At 39.9% G+C, this 20,071-nt stretch overlaps 1 long non-coding RNA gene across 1 annotated transcript; it reads left to right on the top strand.

The window, feature by feature from the left end:
* The first annotated feature begins 11,972 nt into the window (after positions 1 to 11,972).
* Positions 11,973 to 18,944, top strand: LOC125367156. Its single transcript, XR_007213998.1, has 3 exons — positions 11,973 to 12,006; positions 16,231 to 16,234; positions 18,868 to 18,944. It is a non-coding gene; the product is annotated as an uncharacterized LOC125367156 (long non-coding RNA).
* The last annotated feature ends 1,127 nt before the right edge of the window (positions 18,945 to 20,071 follow it).

Genomic DNA, 20,071 nt, shown 5'->3' on the forward strand with positions numbered 1-20,071 from the left:
CTGTATCTAACAGACCTCGGAAGGGCTTTTCTTGTATATAAATTGTAAGCTCGGGCCTTTCCCAGTTTATGTTTTGAACCCAAAATATGTCTGAGGACCCAAAACTCCTTTTTCCCCTTTTAATAGATCAAACAAGGGTTTTAATTCAGCTGTGGACAATTTAAGATAAGGGCGAAGCCAATTAATATCTCCCAGAAATTTTTGAAAATCATGCAAAGTATGCAAATGAGAAGTCTTAACCTGTAATTTCTGACTAGTAAAATAATAAGGACCCAAAATATGACCAAGAGGGATTTTTATTTTTCTCTGCCTGGGCTGGCTTTGAACTATCCAAAGAGTCTTAGCCATAAAAGCCCTTTTTATTTCCAATTAAACCAATAGGAGAACAAAAGGAGTAGAGTTTACCTTTAAGTTGCTAAGAATTGACCACCAAGTAGTTGCCAGAGTTGTGCTGTAACACTTAAAGAACGGCAGACTGAATGGGGTCCACGTGTTATTAAATCTAGTCATATTATTTAACCTTACCTTACTGGCACGTGAATGAGATAACAAATGAATAACAATAAGTCTCAGCTTCAGTGGATCTGAAGTGGCTGTGTCTTCCATCCCAAATTAGCAGGCCAGCAGGAGAGATGGTTTGCATCTGGATAATTCTGTAGAGTTCCCTGGATAGGCTGTCACATTTCCTGCTTGTTGCCTGTAAATTTCTACACAGACTGGTTAAGGGCATTTTTAAACAGATTTTAGAAGGCTTGGGCCTTTAACCATCCTTTTAGTCACAAAATCCACACAGATTGAAGGCTAACCAAGTCTGCTCTCTGTAGCAGCCAGGGCAGTTTCTGAGTCACAAACAACTCCCAGTTTGGAAGCCGACTGTGGAGGCAGCTTTCATAGACTGCCACGGTCCACTCAGCTAGCACACATGTCAACCTGTATCCTATAAAGCAAAATGTTAATTTGGGGTCCGGAAAATTTAGGTTAATAGTCACACCTGTGCAGTTATTTTAAAATGACTCTGGTCCCTTGATCTTAAAGAGTTCATGAGAGCACAGCGAAAAAAGAGGAAAAAAAATGGAGAAGCAAAATCTTAGTCTATACCAAAGAATTGTCAGGATTAGATGTACACTTGACTCTTAGCATAGATAGACATAAAGAATAACACACTGCTTGTACATTATTGTACTTGTATTACGTGCTGAATGTTAGAACCTTTTGGAGTTTTTCTTAGACACATTTGTTTGCTCCCAAACATGATCAGTTTGGGTTTAAAACCTGTTTTTGTTTTGTTTTTAAGTTTTACCAACACATAGACATAGACATACATACACATACAGACAATGTGCACACGTTTAGGGGCGCGCTTAGAATTGTTCTTTAATTGGCCATGTAAGTTTTTCTGGAATTCCAGTGGCAAATGATATTATTTTGCCTATATTCTAGAACCATGTGGTTAGATAGTAAACAACAAAAAAAATCTCTTCAGCAAACCAAAATTTTCAGATCATCCGAGAAGCCAAATTTTGAGAAACCAGTTTAGCTCTCAAAGGGAGCATATGGGAGACAGGATATGAACACAGACAGTGAGCTCACAGTATGACACCTTCATCTTTCAGCATTTGAATTGTAAGGCACCTTTGAAATGCAAGGCCACAGGACTCCAAGTCTCTGCCCAGCCTCCAGGAATTTGGCATGCTTGTCACCTGGGGGATGGGCAGGCTTTCACTCCAACCAGTCATATTGTCTACCATGTGCTCAATGCTAGAGAAAGCTTATGATTTAGCCAAACAAGCAGAATTTTACTGAATCTCCAAAACTTAACCATCAATAACAAGAATAGAAAACCTTTCTTTGAGTCTTTTAAAGCAGATGTTAAACAAATATCAATACCCATCCTATGTCACAGGCAGGCAGGCAGAGTTTATAGGGAGGCAGAAAAAGAGACAGAGAGAACTTCATCTGCCTGAGTGCTCATAGAAGTTAGGTAAGTCCTGCAAAATATTCCAAATATATAAGATTGGGCTCACACTTGAGCAGCTTTCCTGAAACAATTTAGACTTGAGGAGCAACCAGCTGAGCTGAACTAGAGATCAGTTGTCTCCAAGCACCCACAATTGCTGATCTCCTTGACCTAGCCCAGTGGATTTATGGAAAAATGTAAGCTCCAGTCTAATGGTCACTCACCCTGGTTGGGGTTTCAAATCTGTCCTGGTGGATGGAAATAGAGCGCTGGGTCAGGAGAAGTTACCTCGGTGGTGTTAGCATTTCCCTAGCCTCAGGTCCCTTCCCCCTGCTAGCAGCCTGCACGTAGGAGAGCTGTAAATCTGCCAGGACTGTCTGCGGGGCTCACCAGTATCTCCCTTTAAAGGAGTTTGTTGTTCTGGATGAAGCTGTGATAATGGAGCTATAACTGATTTTAACATATTTTCAACATAGGTCAATCTATCTTTAGTAGGCTCATTGCATAATTTCTCCTCAGTGTCTGAGCCATCTGAGTCTTCCTTAATGTCTAGCCTAGTGGGTTCAGGTCTTTGTTAATTCTCTCAGCTCTTCCCGAGCAGCAGCATATGCTCCCGGGGCTGGGCAACACTCATCAGGTCCCTGTTCAGTTTCTCCTATCGACTGATCGAATTTAATCTGTTCATGTCTAAGATCTAAGCAATCTCAGACCAGATACCAAAGAATAATAGCATCTACTGAGGTTTTCTCAGGGCCAGTTGCATCATAATGTTCCCTTTTTTTTTTTTTTTTTTTTTTTTTTTAGCTAGTTTCTAAGTTATTGGTTCCTTCCTCCAGGAACTGGGGGCATGCTTCCTCAATAAAGTAAAAGAAACGTTCTAAGTTACATTGGCCAACTTTCACTGCCCGGGCATTAAGCATGCCTTTGGGGGCCTGCACGTATAGCATGCAGCCTATACTTTATCCCATAATTTATTACTCCCGACAATACACTCTCCTCCCGCTCTCCTTCCCAAGTATTCGGATGTCCTTACCTGAGCGGGGGTCCTCCGCCGTCGATCCCAGACCTTCAAGTCCCTGTTCCAGGCGCCAAACCTGCCGGGCCAGCCGGCAGGGAAACAGGAATCCTGACTGAGGGGCGGCGAGGATTAAGGAAAAGGAAAAATAAGGCAAGAGAAAAAAGACAAGAGACAAAGATGGGGTACGGGAGGTCTGCATCTCGAGATTGAGACTCAAGACTGCAGCCACAGTTTATTCTCACTCCCAGCTTATATGCAGTTTTGGAACCAGGGAATAGCCTAGGATTGTTAAAATTCCAGAACATAAAGAGGCTTTGAAATTTGCAACATTTGATTACAGTAGACACAGGACAAGGTTGATTAACATAGGAATCTACTCCAGCGGACATAGCAAGGTGGGGACATAGCAAAGCAATTGATAGTGGCTGTGAACACTTGTCCTTGCCTTTAGCATATCCTGGCAGTAACGGCACAGCCAGAGGTGATAATGAACCTAGGTGCAGGTTTGGCTCCCGACATCTTGGCGACATTGGCACAGCCAGAGGTCAGGATGAGCTTAGCTTCTAGCTCGGCTCCCGACACTTATACGTAGGCCTAAGGCATCAGGCTCACACACAGCCAACTGAATACAGAGCCTGCATCCCTTAGAAATAAGTGAGGAAATCAAAGCAATCAAAGGGTCAATTACACTCATGGAATGTAAAGTCAGAAAATCCAAGCAATGACAGCATCCTGCCAAAGAATAGCACTAGGGAATTTACTAGGATTTAAAATATATAAAACATAGATTGAGAATAATCTACATGTACAAGTTGGGTCTCACTAATTGTACACTCAATGACTTTTAAGGCCTCAACCACTTTAGGTGTAAGAAATCTTGGAGAGGCTGGATTAGAGTCTCCCTGTAAAATCTGAAAAAGAGGTTGTAACTGTTTGGAAGTAATTTTTAATGGGGGGCAAATCCAATTAATGTCCCCCAGTAACTTTTAAAAATTATTAAGAGTTTGCAACTGTTCAGTCTCCTTTCTCTTCTGGTCCTAGACCTGACATCCCATCATACCTTTGATTAAGCATATGTTGAGTAACCAATTGACTGGGACTGTGAATGTAAGCACCCATCTGAGACAGCACACCACTGCCCCATAGATTTACTGGGAAGTCAAGCAAAACAAAGGATTGAAAAACACTTGAATGACTCCTTGGTTAGCCACCATACCGTGGCAGAACTTTGAGTAACTTTGGACATTCCTATACCCTGCAGCAGGGTGAAGCTATCTTCTTTTGGCCAGGAGGGGGGGCACTGTAGACAAAGTATAAGAGAAACATTAGCTCTGGTGTCAACTCAGCTTGTAAAAAGCTTTTATCCCATATAAAGTTTTAATATGGGTTGCTCCTGTCCAATTCTCTGAAGCCAAAAGGCTTTATTTGGAGAGTCAAAGCCTCTCTTTCCCTGGTTAGGTTGAAGAGACTCAGTAAAAAGTGGAACTAAAGGAAGTAAAATTGAGTAATGTGCAGAAACAAGCAAGGTTCCCCTTTCCAATCCAGCCATGACTTAAATTTTTCCTGTATAATTATTATCAATAACACCTGAATAGACAGTCCATTCATCGTCCAGCTGGACCTGCTCATCGCTTTCTTTCTTTCTTTTTTTTTTTTTTTTTTTTGCCAGTCGCCAGTCCTGGACCTTGGACTCAGGGCCCGAGCACTGTCCCTGGCTTCTGTTTGCTCAAGGCTAGCACTCTGCCACTTGAGCCACTTCTGGCTGTTTACTATATATGTGGTGCTGGGGAATTGAACCCAGGGCTTCATGCTTCATAAGAGGCAAGCACTCTTGCCACTAGGCCATATTCCCAGCCCTTGACCTGCTCATTACTAACCCTACTGATGCAGAAAGAAAAGTCTTAAAAACCACCATTCAGCCCATCTGATCTTAGACAACTCCTCAGCCCTGGCCCCAGAAGTAGGAAGCTTTTTCTAGGCTTTGGTTGCACATTAATTAATTTTCCCATAAGCAAATTCTGGGTAATTGATCTGTTGCTGAACGTCAGAATATTCACCTGCACCCACCAGCATGTCATAGGATACAGGGATGTTGGTGTGATTATTGTATTATGCCACCTGATCAGACCTTTCCATCCATTCTGCCCTCCATAACAAATAATCGCCCCCATTGAGGCAGGCCCAAGCAACTGTCTTCCAATCCCTTGGGCATAATGCCTGCTGGGCCAAATTAGAGATAAAGTAAAGGGAGCAGTTGCCCCATATTGAGCAGTGGAAATCTTAATTTCTTTTAATTCCTTAAAATTTAGAATACCTTACTGCCAGTTTCCTTTGTCTTGTAGGACAGGAAAATGTTAGAAATCCCCAGTATTCTCCCCCCGCCCCACCTCCTTTGCAGTCAGTATAGCCTTTTGAACTGCAGCCATAGGTAGAGGAGTGTGAATTAGGAGCAGGTGGTAGTCACCTTCCCCCTTTATCACAGGGACACAGTGGCTCTCACAGGGCCAGGCATGGGGAAGGGCTGGTGCTCTAGAGGGTCTTTGTCTTCTTTAAAGAGAATGTAAAAAGACTGACACAGACTTTCTATACTTAGAAGTTTAAAAAAGAAGAGATTTACACTTGGTGTCTAATGGGAATTATATTACATGAGACAGAACCGTAAGCTTTCCCATACTCTACTACAACCATACAAAAAGTACTTGTTTGATGACTCCAAAAGCAATACTTGCAAAACCATCTGGTGTAAACCAACTGAACTACTCATTGCAGGAGAGAGAAAGGAGGAGTGGGCAGGGGAGACTGAGGGAGGAGGTAACAAACAGTACAAGAACTGTATCCAAGGCCTAAAATATGAAACTGTAACCTCTCTGTACATCACTTTGACAATAAATGGGAAAAAATACTTGTTTGAATAATTGTTGGTTCAACCTAGAACTAAGGGAACTCTTGTTATTAATCATTTATCGCTGATTATCCTTTCAAAATATGTGATGTAATTCTTATTTGTTTTTCACACCCTCCTTGTCTGATTATTTTTGGTTTTGTCTGTAGTTTCCTATGTAGGCATTCTTATCACAATTCTCTGCCGTTCCCAAATAAACATCAGTATTCTTGGAGAATGTCTCTGTGATACACTGATGTTATAATTAGGTCAACAATACTTATGTCATTTAAACTAGAGGTCTTTACAGAAATTTTGAATTTAAAAAGCAATACCTGCAAAATTGTTTGGTGTAAATCAACTGAACAACTCATGGGGGGAGAGGGAAAAGGGGAGGGGGAGGGGGAATGAGGGAGGAGGTAACAAACAGTACAAGAAATGTATCCAATTCCTAACGTATGAAACTGTAACCTGTCTGTACATCAGTTTGACAATAAAAATTTTAAAAAATAAGACAGTATTTGTCAAGTTGTAATAACTCAGGGACAAATATTCATATAGTTCTAATCAATATTTTGTATAAAAACTCAATATATGTAATATGTTATATATATTATATGTGTATATATGAATGCAATATGCTTGGAACCCAACAAATAAGAATAAATACAAGTAAATTTTTTAAAAAAGAAAAAGAAAATGAATGCAATAAAAAAGCAAAGCTTTTACCTACTTTTATCTAGTTAAGAGCAATAAATTTCAGTAAATACAATTTTAACTTCTAGCATCTTTAGTATAATGAACACATCAATGTAGGATCTACTCAAATTTCAGAATCCTGGGTAATAGAAACCACTGAAAGCAGGTATGCATGTATACGCATATATACACAGGGTGTGGTGGCTCACACTTATAATCTCAGCTACTGAGATTAGAGGTTCATGAGTTCAAGTTCAGCCTGGTTATAAACCTGCAAGCACAGCTTATAACAACATGGCAAAAGATGTCCTGTGAAGATTTTTTCTGAGTTGGCTGTTCTCTTCAGTACCTATCGCTGCTGTGTCGTGGATGGCATTTCTCCAACAGTTCATCCAACCTTAGGCAAGCAGATGAAATCTGTGTGTTCAAAAGAATACTGAAGCTCATGATGAATCTTCCTAAGCTACCAAAACACTTCTGCTGCAGAAAGCTGTAAAGAATAACACAGGGGGCTGGGAATGTGGCTTAGTGGTAGAGTGCTGGCCCAGTATGCAGGAAGCCCTGGGTTCCATTCCTCAATACCACATAAACAGAAAAAGCCAGAAGTGGCACTGTGGGTCAAGTAGTAGAGCACTAAACTTGAGTAAAAGAAGCTCAGGGACATTATCCAGGCTATGTGTTTAAACAGCAGGACTGGCTAACAATAATAATGAAAATAAAAATAAAAATAACAATAATAATATTGGAGATGATCCTTAAAATGTAGAGAGCTCCTTGATAGAGTGTATACTTAGCATGCTTAAAGCTGTGGGTCCAAATGTTCAGCATTAATAAATAAATAAAAGAACACAAAATCCTGCTCATTAATATAATGTAAACTTAAATGACTGTCCCTATAAAGGCCTTCCCCAGCTAGATAACCATTACTAGCTGCATAACTAGCCCATTATTATTTCTTTTTTAAAAGTTTTTCCTCTCCTTTATTGTCAAAGTGAAGTACAGAAGGGTTACAGTTCCATATGCCTATTATCATTTCTCTGCAGAACATTTTTGTTTATCAGTTACCCAATCTCTCATTGGGTAATGTATAAGCTTCATTAGGAGGGAGCTGGTGTGTCCTACTTGCCACTGTATTCTCTAGCACACACAGTAAGCAGTCTATTAAGTAACTGTTGAAGGTTGAATAACTCACATTTTAAAAAATATGAATGATTTAATGCTGGGCACTTGGTGGCTCAAGCCTATAATGCTACTCAAGAGGCTGAGATCTAAGGAATATGGTTTAAAGCAAGGTGGGGCAGGAAAGTCCATGAGATTTTATCTTTGTTAACCAGCAGGAAGCTGGGAAGTACAGCTGTGGCTCAAGTGGCAGAGCAGTAGTCTTGGGGCAAACAAAAAAACCCAACACTTCAGGGACAGTGCTCAGGCCCAGAGTTCAAACTCCAGGTCAGGCACATACATGCATGTGCACACGCATACACATAATTATAATGATTTAAGTGAGCTATTTATGAAGATTTTCTTATAAAAGATTGACTTTTTAAAAAGTAAATAGTTGTCCCTTTATATTTTATGTCTTCAGGTCTAAGAACAAGTTTTCTTTCTTTCTTTTTTTTTTTGCTAGTTCTAGGGCTTGGACTCAGGGACTGAGCACTGTCCATGGCTTCTTTTTGCTCAAGGCTAGCACTCTATCTCTTGAGCCACAGCACCACTTCCAGCTTTTTCTGTTTACGTGGTGATGAGGAATCGAACCCAGGGCTTCATGCATGCTAGGCAAGCACTCTACCACTAGGCCATATTCCCATCCCCTAAGACCAAATTTTCTTAAATCCATATATACATATTCTTGTAGCACTAGCTACTCTGGAAAAGCTATTCTGGAAAAGAGACTAAATAGATTAGGTGAAAGGAAAGTCTTAAGGAAAAAAGAAAGCAGCTTGAACTATCATGAGTACTTCGGGATGATACCGTTTTCATCAAATAAATGCCAATTTAATTTAACTCAACCTGATTTCCTAGGTATTTAAACAAACTTTAAGTGGAATTCTTTTTTTGTATTGTAGATAAGTGAGAGAAACATGTTTTAGCTTCTTGAGATAAATGGGCTAAGTGTCACGATATTCTACCTTTGGCAAGTCAGACTCACTGAACTTGATATGATCTATCATTTTTTCCTTAAGACAAATGAATAAATGGATTCCCCACCTCTACAGTGTTATCAATTTTTCTTAAACAAAAAAAAATCAATTCCTGCTAGAAGGCATTGTCAAGCTACTGGACAGTCATTTGTGGGCTTAAATTATAGCTCTGCAGGTTTGGTGAGCCAAGCCCTGTAGTCACCAGCCCATGTGCCCATCTTCTTAGGGAACAGCTACCAAAATGACCTGTGGCCACCTGGATCTCTCAAAGCCAAAGCTCCGCAGGCCTCTCCTATAGGTATGCTATCTAGTTGGCTGCTAGAGAAAGCCACTTGAGGTAGTAGAATTGGTTTACCTAACAACTGATGGTCATCCTTTTATGTAGCATTCCATTACCGTGAAAGACAAATACCTGAAAAAAATTCATTTAAAAAGAAAAACTTGTACTTTAGCTCATGGCTCAGAGGTTTTAGGCCAACATCAGCTGGCTCCATTTCTTTGGGCCTGGGGTCAGGCAGAATATCATGGCAGTAGGAAGCTGTGGTAGACAAGGCTGCTCATCTCATGGCAGTCAGGGAGCAAAGAGAGAGAGAGACAGAGAGACAGAGACAGAGAGAAACAGAGAAAGAGGCAGAGGAAACTAGAAAACTATACTATTCAAAGTCATGCTTCAAGAGCTTTCAACTGCAGATAGGCAGAGCTTTCAACTGCAGCTAGGCAGGCCTTTAAGCTTGATAGCACATGAAACTATGAACTTATACACTGATAAGATCAGACACTTCATGATCCCATAATTTCACCATGCTCTGAAACTTTTGAACACTGCAAACCACAAGAAAATCAATCTCAAACTGACCCCAGGATTCCAATTAAATTTTGTAGTCAATACTGCTCTCTCACAGTCCAAATGATTATACCTTTTCCACACTCTAACCCAAGAACTTCCACCATTCTTCTCAGTCTATGCAGGTGACCTTGCTTCATTACGCCATTACGCCATCAATAGTTCAACTCTAAAAGCCCAACCCTGAAGTCCCTTCCACACCCCTCTGCCACTGCCATCTTACAATAAAGGAAAGGACCCTCTTACAACAGCATCACCCCTCCATCTGCCCTGCCTCCAGATGCTCTCCATTGCTCCATGGCTTGGGTTATGAGTTTTCAACTCAATGATGAAGTGAGAGCAGGATGTATTTGGCAGAAACTACTTGCCATTTTTTGTTTTCCTAGGTTAAGGATAAGTGATATGAGGCAGCAGTGGCCAGCCATAGCTCCAAGCAGCCACACCTCCAGGAGAGACTCAACCCACACTCTACAGTGTATCGTGCTATATAGTGTACAATGGCTGGTGGCGTTTTTGACTTATCAGTACATAACTGCACTCAAAGTCAAATCGCATCTCATAACTCTACAGTGACCTATTTCAATTATTATTACTTTGTTTTCTATATTCAACCTCATGCTCTTTCAAATTAAAAAAGAACACAGAGCAGGGCACTGATGACTCAGCCTTCTGAGATCTGAGGATGACAGTTCAAAGCCACTCTGGGCAGGAAAATTTGTAAGAATCTTAGGTCCACTAAAGTACCAAATAAGCTGGACATGGTGCTGTGGCTCAAATGGTAGAGTGCTAGCCTTGAACAAAAGAAACTTAATGGTAACGCTCCAGCCCTGAGTTCAAGTCTAGGACCAGCCCCACAAGAAAGCAAAAACAAACAAAAAACTCTCCCATGGTTTATTTCCTGAGTTGTGTCCTTTCTCTCAATCTAGTGTACCCTGACTTCTATAACATTACTTCCTTGAAGCAGTTCTTGCCAAAGTTAGTTTTGACTACCAAGTTGTTAAGTCTGGTGGACATTTAACAATTCTCACCTTCTTTGAGGCTGTGAAGTGTAAGAGATTGATAGTCCAGCTCCCTTCCTCCCAGAAACATCATGCTCCCTTGGCTTCTGCCACATTATAATCCCTCTTTCTCCTTGTATCTCTCACCTATCCACCATTCAACACTCAGAGCCAGTCCCACCATACTTTCTACACTTCACTTGGTTCCTGGGTAACCTCCTGGTGGAACTGGGAAAAGTGGCACAATCTAAGAAAGAAATCAGAGTGGGCTGATAAAACCATTTGGGCCACAGCTCCATTTCTACTACTTCCAGCTTTTGGTGAGTAACTGGAAAAAGGAGTCTCACAGACTTTACTGTACAGGCTGGTTTTGAAGCTTGATCCTCAAATCTCAACCTCCTGAGTAGCTAGGATTATAGGTTGAGGCACCATCAGTTGGCTGTTAATGCTATTTTAAAGTTTTATTTTGGGGCTGGGAATGTAGCCTAGTGTCAAGAGCGCTTACCTCGTGTACATGAAGCCCTGGGTTCAATTCCCCAGCACCACATATATAGAAAATGGCCAGAAGTGGCGCTGTGGCTCAAGTGGCAAAGTGCTAGCCTTGAGCAAAAAGAAGCCAGGGACAGTGCTCAGGCCCTGAGTCCAAGGCCCAGGACTGGCCAAAAAAAAAAAAAAAAGTTTTATTTTGTGTGTTTTTTCCCCATATGTTTGGTTTCTTCAACAAACAATAGCCCAAATCATTTAGTCTTTAATTTATTCTTTTTACATGATCTAGAGTAAACTAGATTATAATAGTAAATGCCCCACATAGAGGCACTCCTGTCTGCCTTTAAAAAATTTTTTTTTAAGCATGTGATGTATAAACTGAGTATGCGCAGGAATACGCACGCCTGGGCTGATAGGCCTTTCTTATATGGAGGTGCATATTTTTCCTTTGAAAGTTCTTTGCTTTCTTTGTCTGGGAAGGCACTGTTTTGTGAACTATTTCTAGTGTGCTCCTAACTTGCTTCAAGTCTCCTAACTTTCATCTCTAGGTTTTTTCTCACCAAGGGAAGAACCCATTGTGTTCAGTTCTACATCGAGAATCTTTGAAGCAAACCAGGTTTCTCCTGTGCACGAAGCAAATGTGTTTGATAAACATTTTCTAATGCAATTAGAATTATAGTGAATGTGCCTATAATCACTAATAAGCTACACAAACAGATACATTAGAATTCCAGAAAAAGTTGGAAAGAACCTGAAGTTATCTGCCTTTTTTTTTTTTTTTTTTTGGCCAGTCCTGGGGACTAGACTCAGGGCCTGAGCACTGTCCCTGGCTTCTTTTTTTTGCTCAAGGCTAGCACTCTGCCACTTGAGCCACAGCGCCACTTCTGGCCATTTTCTGTATATGTGGTGCTGGGGAATTGAACCCAGGGCCTCATGTATAGGAGGCAAGCACTCTTGCCACTAGGCCATATCCCCAGCCCCATCTGTCTTTTAATGTTAATATTTTCACTGTATCCTTCTAGCTTTTCCCCAAAAGTAATGTTCTCTGATAAAAATCAGGCAACTATGAATCAGGCTGATACATTCAATGTAATAATGATGTAGTGTATATAATGTTTACCTTATATACATTTTATAATAGTTAAAAGGCATGCCTGACACATTTGAGGACAACTGGAAAGTAGGAAGACTGGTGAATGGATATAGGAAGGATCCAAAGCCCATTAAAACTATGAAACTCTGAAGAAATAAAATTAAAAACATTAGGAAATGGAAAGACCTCCCATGCTCACTGATGAGAACAATAAATATTGTAAAAATGGCTGTACGACCAAAAGTGATCTAAGATGTAGTGCCTGTCCATCAAAATTTCTTTGTCATTCTTCACAAAACTGGGAAAAACAACCCTTGAGTTTATATGGAAGCACAAAAGACACTGAATAATAGACTAAGCAACCTTGCAGAGGGTTGCAGTACCTGATTTCAAATTATACTTCAGAGACAACATAATATGGTAGTGGCACAAAGCAGATAGATCAATGGATTAAAATTTAGAATTTGTTTCAGCCATCTGATTGTCAATAGTATTGCTGAAAGAACACATTGGAGGGAAGACATCTACAAGAAATGGGGTTGGGTAAACTAGATAGCCACATATAGAGACTAAAACTACATTTTTTTCTCTTTAACTGTTTACAAAACTCAAGTCAAAATGCATCAGACCTTAGCAAGTGATTGATAACTTTGAAACTACTGGAGGATAACAGAGAGAAAATACTTGAAGGTAGAGACATAGGCAATGAATTTTCTGAATCCCAATAGCTCAGGAAATATAAGCAAGAATTGACAAATAGGATTTCATCAAAGTAAAAAGTCTTTTCACAGCAAAGGAAATAATTACCAGAGTGAACATAGTTTACATAATGGGAGAACATCTACGTTAGCTGGCAAAGTGACTAATATCCAGAATACATAAAGAACTCAAAAATTAAATACCAAGAGAACAAACAGTCCAACCAAATGGTCAAATGAATTGAGCAGACCTCAAAAGTAAAAATGGCAAAAACTATTTTTTAAATTCAGAAAATGGTCAACATCTTTAGTTACAAAAGACATGTAAACCAAATCACCTCAGTTTGAATGTTATAATCAAGAAACCCAGTAACAAATGCTGGTAAAGATGGGGTAGAGAACTTTTACATTCTTTCTATGGGTAGAAATATAAATTAGTGTGGCCATTGCTGAAGTTAGTATGGAGATTCATCAGAAAATTGAAATAGAACTAATTACCTTATGATCCCGCTACACTACTCTCAAGTATGGACATACTTTAGGGAATCAAAGTTAACATATATATGTGTATACACACATACACCCACATATTTTCATATTGGTGTTTACCGGTCACTATTCAAAAGGACCAAATTAATCGTGGACTAGGCCTAAGCGCTCATTAGAAATGAGTAGATAGAGAAAAAGTAGTGCATTGCATATATACACAGTGGAGATTTAGTGAATCAAAAAGAGCAAAACTATATCATTTTTCAGAAAAATCAGACTGAACATTATTATATTAAGTGAAATCAGCCAACCTCAGAAAGACAAAATTATATTTTGTCTCATATGTGACACCTAAATAAAACAAATAATAAAGCATAAAAGAAAAAGGGAGTGTTTGGGGGAAAGAAGTGAGAGACCAGCAGAAAGTGACCAGAGAGGAAAATGGGTGGTATATGAATGACAGAAGAAAGTAGTAGTCAAATATAGTAAGGTCATAATGAAACCCGTTATGGTGGACAATTAATAAGGTTTTAATGTTTAATGCTCTAGGTTTAAATTTAAATGATCAATATCAAGCGTTCATTTTCATATATATGCACGTATAGTGTATGCATATATATATGGAGTAGGCTGAAAAGGCTTTTGACAATTCCAGGAGGCTCAGGTTAACTGTAAACTAAAGCCAGATTACCACCAGATAACTGCACAATGGGATAAGTACTTCAGACCATATTCATTAAAAGAATAACTAAGCAAGACTATGTTCACTTCATGCTACTCCAGTTAGTCCACTTCTAGAATGTATGGTTACAACAGAGAGCATCTAAGAGGTGAGCAAAATGCTGGCTGGAAAAGTAAGTAAGGTAAGAAGAAGAAGCCTCAAAACCACATTGTTAGGGAACATTTCTGCTGAAGTTAATCCTCACAAGATTGAAGGGGGTCCATCCAGAAATTACTGAACTGCTCAAGTGAAATGGGATTTTTGTAATTAGTTTCTCCAAAGGAAGACCATGGCTGGCTTCCTGGTGCAATCTGACCACCTCATCATGGCATGCAATTCCTAGGACTTCGTACATGAGGTAGGACTTAACAGCTGGCCTGCAATGGGGTGGGGTGTCTGGTGTGGCGCTGAGGTTGCCCCCACACTTCTCTCCTCATGTCCACCTGTTGGATGAAGGAAGGACTTCTGTGTGTGGAGGCTCAGACCTGTAGCTTTTTTTGGCTACCTTCTCAGGGGCAAGACTGGCTTGCTTTTTGTCCATTTAAAACTTTGAACTCCACTAGGATTCACGTTTGAGATGAGCTAACAGCTTTTGTTTTCTTAGTCAAAAATGCATCATTTGTTTATGAAGAACCTGGAATCCTTGTTCCCTTCAGACTGCTTTCTTTAGGTAAGAAAGGGCCCTGTTCTAAAAGGTGAGTTTCTTTTAAGTAGCCTTTTTTTTTTTTCATTTTCTTCCTCTTGTATTTTAAGAAGATTAGGTATGGTAGGAGGTAGGGTGACATGAGAATTGAGACCTCTAGGAATGAGCAAAACCAGTGTTAGATGGAGGAGCATCCTGCAGTTGGCAAGATGCGTTTGTTTCTCCGTGTGTAGGCAAGACTATTTGCTATTTTTGGTCATTTCATTTATGATCACAGAATGACTTTACCTGATGTTGGTTTTGTTGAGATTGCTAAGTTCCTTTGGTTTCCATCATCGAATTTGGCTGCTCTGGCCCACTTTGATATCTCAGGGCAGCACTGTGACCTGGGTGAAAAGCACAGGCCTGCCTAGGCCTGAGCACGGGGAAGAGCCCAGGCACCTCAGGCACCCTGGAAGTTCCAAAGTATCCATGGGATATAATCTCCATCATAAACAGCTCACCAGTGTTGATGTCATCATGGGGGATACAGGCAGCAAGTGGTGCACAAAAATAATGGTCAGGAAAAATAAAACAGAAGCCAGTAGATATATAATAAAGATAATAAATAAGTGTGCATATAATAAAGATAGTGATGAATGATATATAATAAAAATAAATAAATGTATAATGACTTGAGGATAGATTAAAAACCAGGCCAGTAGATGAGTTCCTTGCTTTCTTAATTTCTTTCCCCTACCTATTTCACTCAACCCTGACCAGATGCTACCAGCTTAGTAAAGCTGTGTGGGGGTGAAGGTGGTAGGTTTTTTCCTCTTACTCTCACCTCCCACTTCAGCCAATTAACTGACAAGTTGAGATAGGATTAAGATGTACAAAGGAGCTGTGTAATCGTGAGGGTAGTAGTGTAGGGTAAGTAGAGTAACTCCTTCCTAAGTCACAGATGTCTTTCTCTTAATTTCTTATATGTACATATATGTTTGCTTGTCTTAATATCTATATTCCACACTAGACTGTTAGCTCCTTATGAGATAGACCACAACCATGCATCCAGTCTTTGGCAGAATACATTATAGATAGTCAGTATCTATTAAGTGAATAAGTCCCTGTAGCCTAAGAAGTTGCTGTTTCATTTTTCAGTATTTGGATTTGAAATAAAAGACTGACAAATGTTGGGTTTTTTGTTTTCCTATTGGATGTATAAAAGACTAAAATATTTTTTTTAAATATTTATGCCGGTTATTAGTTTTTGGTAAGTACATTCTACTTGGTCTGCTTGGGCTGCTTAGACTTTGAGAAATTTCTGTTCTTTCATTGGTACCTCAATGTTTGGTATGTTGATTTGCTCCCTACATCAAAGGAACTTGTATTTCTTTTCACTAAAAAGAAAAAAAAAGAAAAAACATACACAACAGAATGAAAAGTAGCACCTTGTAGATTAAACAAGAGAAGATATACTTAACTAAGCTAAACTTTGTTTAAAAAAGAATATTAAAATTCAAAACATTTTTGACACTAAAGCAACCTGAGTGTTAGGCAGTGCAGCCTGTGTAGCAGCAACCAAGTGAAGTCATTCCTTTTCCTCTCCATGTGTTTATTGTTCCCAGGGACTCTCACACCTATTGTGTGCCAGGGAAGGGCAGAGTGGAGGGAATCTTTTGTTTTGTTTTGTTTTCTTGCCAGTACTGGTACTTGAACTCAGGGCCTGAGCACAGTCCCTGGCTTCTTTTTGCTCAAGGCTAACACTCTACCACTTGAGCCACAAAGCCACAAAGCCACTTCTTGCTTTTTCTGTTTATGTGGTGCTGAGGAATTGAACCCAGGATTTCATGCATGGGAAGCAAGCACTCTACAGCTAAGCCACATTCCCAGCCCCAGGAGGGAATCTTTATAGTTAATAAGTTGATGCTCATGCACAGCAGGATTGGAAACAGCACAGCAATGCATCCCTAAAGAAAAAGGGGATTTCCCCCCCACCCCACCCCCACCCCCGCTCTTAAAAAATATTGTCAAGAAGGAAAAAAAACAGAAGACAGAGGATTTGAAATTTAGCTGGACATTTGTGCTCTAATCTAGGAAGCAAGGGGCTTAAATTTTGTTGGGTTTATCTTCTTCTTCTGAGAGTTTGAACTTAGCGACTTTTACTTGTTTGATTCATGCTGTGTTACTTGAGCCATGCCTCTCTATCCTTGCTTTTTTCTGGATTTTTTTTTCTTTTTGAGATGGAATTTAGCAGACTTTTCTGCCTGAGCTGGTTTCAAAGTGAAGTCCTTCTGATTTCAGTTTCCTGAGTAGCTAGGATACAGGTACAAGTCAACAGCACCCAAATCATTGTTGGTTTTGAAGGCAGTATTACTCTTTTCTACCATAAACGTTTTTCAATTATTATTAATAATAAGCTTACTCCTTTGTAACAATGCCAGTTGAGAACGAAAAGATAAAGTGTATCTACATAAACATTCCATCTAGTGCTGTAGTCTTGCTTGGACCACTATGAAGTTCAAGTTCAAGTGAAGAGATACTGAATGGCAACATCCTAGTTAACTGTGAGAGGCATTTGGCAGGGAAGGAGGAGGGTAAGGGAGGTGAGGGAATGGAACAGAAGGGGAAGGAAGCTCAAGGTAAAGAAATGCCCTAAAGACATTAGGGGGGAAAGAGAAGCAGGGCTTTTAGTGATGGTATTAACTATCTCTCTGCATTTTTTCCCTGAGCAAATAATACTTTGAAATATCATATGATTTTTTTCCAGGTTCCTAATATAGGCAGCCTATCCATAAAATCTCACTTTGTAGCCCAGGCTGGTCTCTTGTGATCCTCTTGCTTTAGCCATCCCGGTGGGATTACAGTTATATGCCATCATGCCGGGCCTTCATGTGGTTTGTCTCAATGTAAACAATGTAAGATGGTTCCCAGCCTTCATGTGGTTTGTCTAAATTTAAACAATGTAAAGTGGCTATACAGAACTTTGATCAGAGTTTCTGTAAAGTAGAGGTGTACAATCTATGGGTATCTATTTGGAAGACAATGTTTTACTGGAATACAGCCAATTTATGTATTGTCCATGGCTGTGTTTGTGTTACAGGCAGAGTTGAGAAGACTAAGCCTATAGCTTGCAAAGCTGTGAATAGTTGCTGTCTAGTTTTTCACACAAAAGCCAACCATTGTTATGAAAATTAAAATCTTTATTTTTAGTGCAAAACTGAGAAAAAGAAAAGTCTTGGGAAAAACATATAACAAATTTACAACTTCAACCATTTACTTTGGAATCTTAGAAATTAGAATATGAAATAATAAGAGCAATATTTTATTGGCCACAATATAACAAAGCAAAGTCTCTCTGGAAAAAATCAATAGAATTTTGAACTTTAGTAATAATAACTAGAAAAAGACTGGCCTAATTAGGCTTTCCAATTACAAACAAACTATTAAATAGATCTTTTTTTCTTTTTCTTCTATTTTATTAGTTATTGTAAAGGTGGTGAACAGGGGGATTTCAGTTACATTAGTAAGATAATGAGTACATTTCTTTTTGTATGATGTTACCCCCTCCCTCATTTTCTCCCACTCCCCTCCCTCTTAACTATACTCATTAAAAAAAAATCTACTTTTGCAGGGTTGGAGGCATAGAGTACTTGCTTAGCAAGCAAAGTCCCTGTGTTTGAATCTCAATACTGCATAAAAGGTAAAATACATCTTTCCAACTCATACCTTGCTAGGAATAAACTATATATGATTAATATTGTGTTACTGTTTATCCATTGTCAACTGTCTAAACCATCCCATTAAAGTTATAATGTAGATGAACTGCGCAAGAAGAAAGAAGTCTTTAAAATCAAACTCCTTATGCTAATGTGCTCCCCCCATCTTTTTGTGGAGACTGAATAGTCATTTCGTATTTCTTTTTCTTTTTTTTTTTTGGCCAGTCCTGGGCCTTGGACTCAGGGCCTGAGCACTGTCCCTGGCTTCTTCCCGCTCAAGGCTAGCACTCCGCCACTTGAGCCACAGCGCCGCTTCTGGCCATTTTTCTGTTTATGTGGTGCTGGGGAATCGAACCTAGGGCCTCGTGTATCTGAGGCAGGCACTCTTGCCACTAGGCTATCTCCCCAGCCCCTAGTATTTCTATATAATGTGGCTTAGTTCAGTTTGGAAACCATCAGTGAGCATTATCTATGTTTAGAAATCACATTTTCTCATAGATTAAGCAGTCTTGATGTAACAGAGAATTGTATATCTTTAGTAAGAACTAGGATGGCTTCCCTGGCATTTTGGACCCATGGATTGGGTTAAATTGGTGCCAACGATCTACCAAGGTTTCTACTTAAGACTTTGTTCAAGGTCTGCCTGCTGGTGGTCATTGTAGGCTTCTGTTTCTCTTGGATGATCTCACGGATACTCCTTGTATGGACACAGAGGTAAAATGCATCCTTGCACAATTTGCCATCTTTTAAAGAAGGTCAACATACTTTCAGCTATTGTTCTGAATGTTTTTGCTGTTATGATAGGAGACCTACTTACTACTAAGTGAACTGACATATGTTTTAAATTTTGAACTTGCTTTATCTATGTCTTGAGATAGGTTGATATTTTAAAAAAATAATGTACTCTTGCCCTTCTCTCCAGCCTTGCATCACCTCAGCCACAGGCCAGCAGTTCTTTAATGAACTTTCTTTCCTGCCTGAATACCATGTGGTGTTCTCCTTTATCAGCTACTTATTTTAAAAACCTAACAGCTTCCAAACATGATTCCAACCTCAGCTTGCTGAATAGCTAAGATTAACCTGGCAGGCTAGAGAGCAAATCTTTGTTTTGGGTTTTTTTGTTTGTTTGATTGTTGTTTTGCCAGCCATGGGCATTGGACTCAAGGCCTGAGCACTGGCCCTGGCTTCTTTTTGCTCAATTCTAGCACTCTGCCACTTGAGCCACAGTACCACTTCTGGCTGTTTTCTATATATGTAGTGCTGGGGGATTGAACCCAGGGATTCATGTATATGAGGAAAGCACTCTGGCCACGAGGCCATATTCCCAGCCCTAGAGAGCAAATCTTGTCTAAGTAGACCCTGGGTCTTGGGGTGGCCAATCTAGAAAGGTGGGCTGATGCAACGAGGTGTTCACCTGGTGCCAGGGCAGCAGCCTGCACTCACTCCCAAGGTAGCAGGGCTTCTGAGCCATATCTGGGGTATTTGGGCTGCCAAACTTGGGGGTAGGTGCTCCTGGCATAAAGAAAGTGGAGGCACCAGGTGTTGTTATCCATGACAAACACCCCAGAGATGATCCCACCCCATTGTCCCAGAAAAGGAAAGAAATATCTGTGAGACAAGCAAAACAAAAGGATTAGTGTATGGTACAATAATGAGTATGCCGTTATCTGAAAATTGTCCAGGTATTATCTGTCTAGTCAAGATAATT

The sequence above is a fragment of the Perognathus longimembris genome, chromosome 18, assembly GCF_023159225.1.
Source record: "Perognathus longimembris pacificus isolate PPM17 chromosome 18, ASM2315922v1, whole genome shotgun sequence".
In the NCBI taxonomy this organism is placed as follows: Eukaryota; Metazoa; Chordata; class Mammalia; order Rodentia; family Heteromyidae; genus Perognathus; species Perognathus longimembris.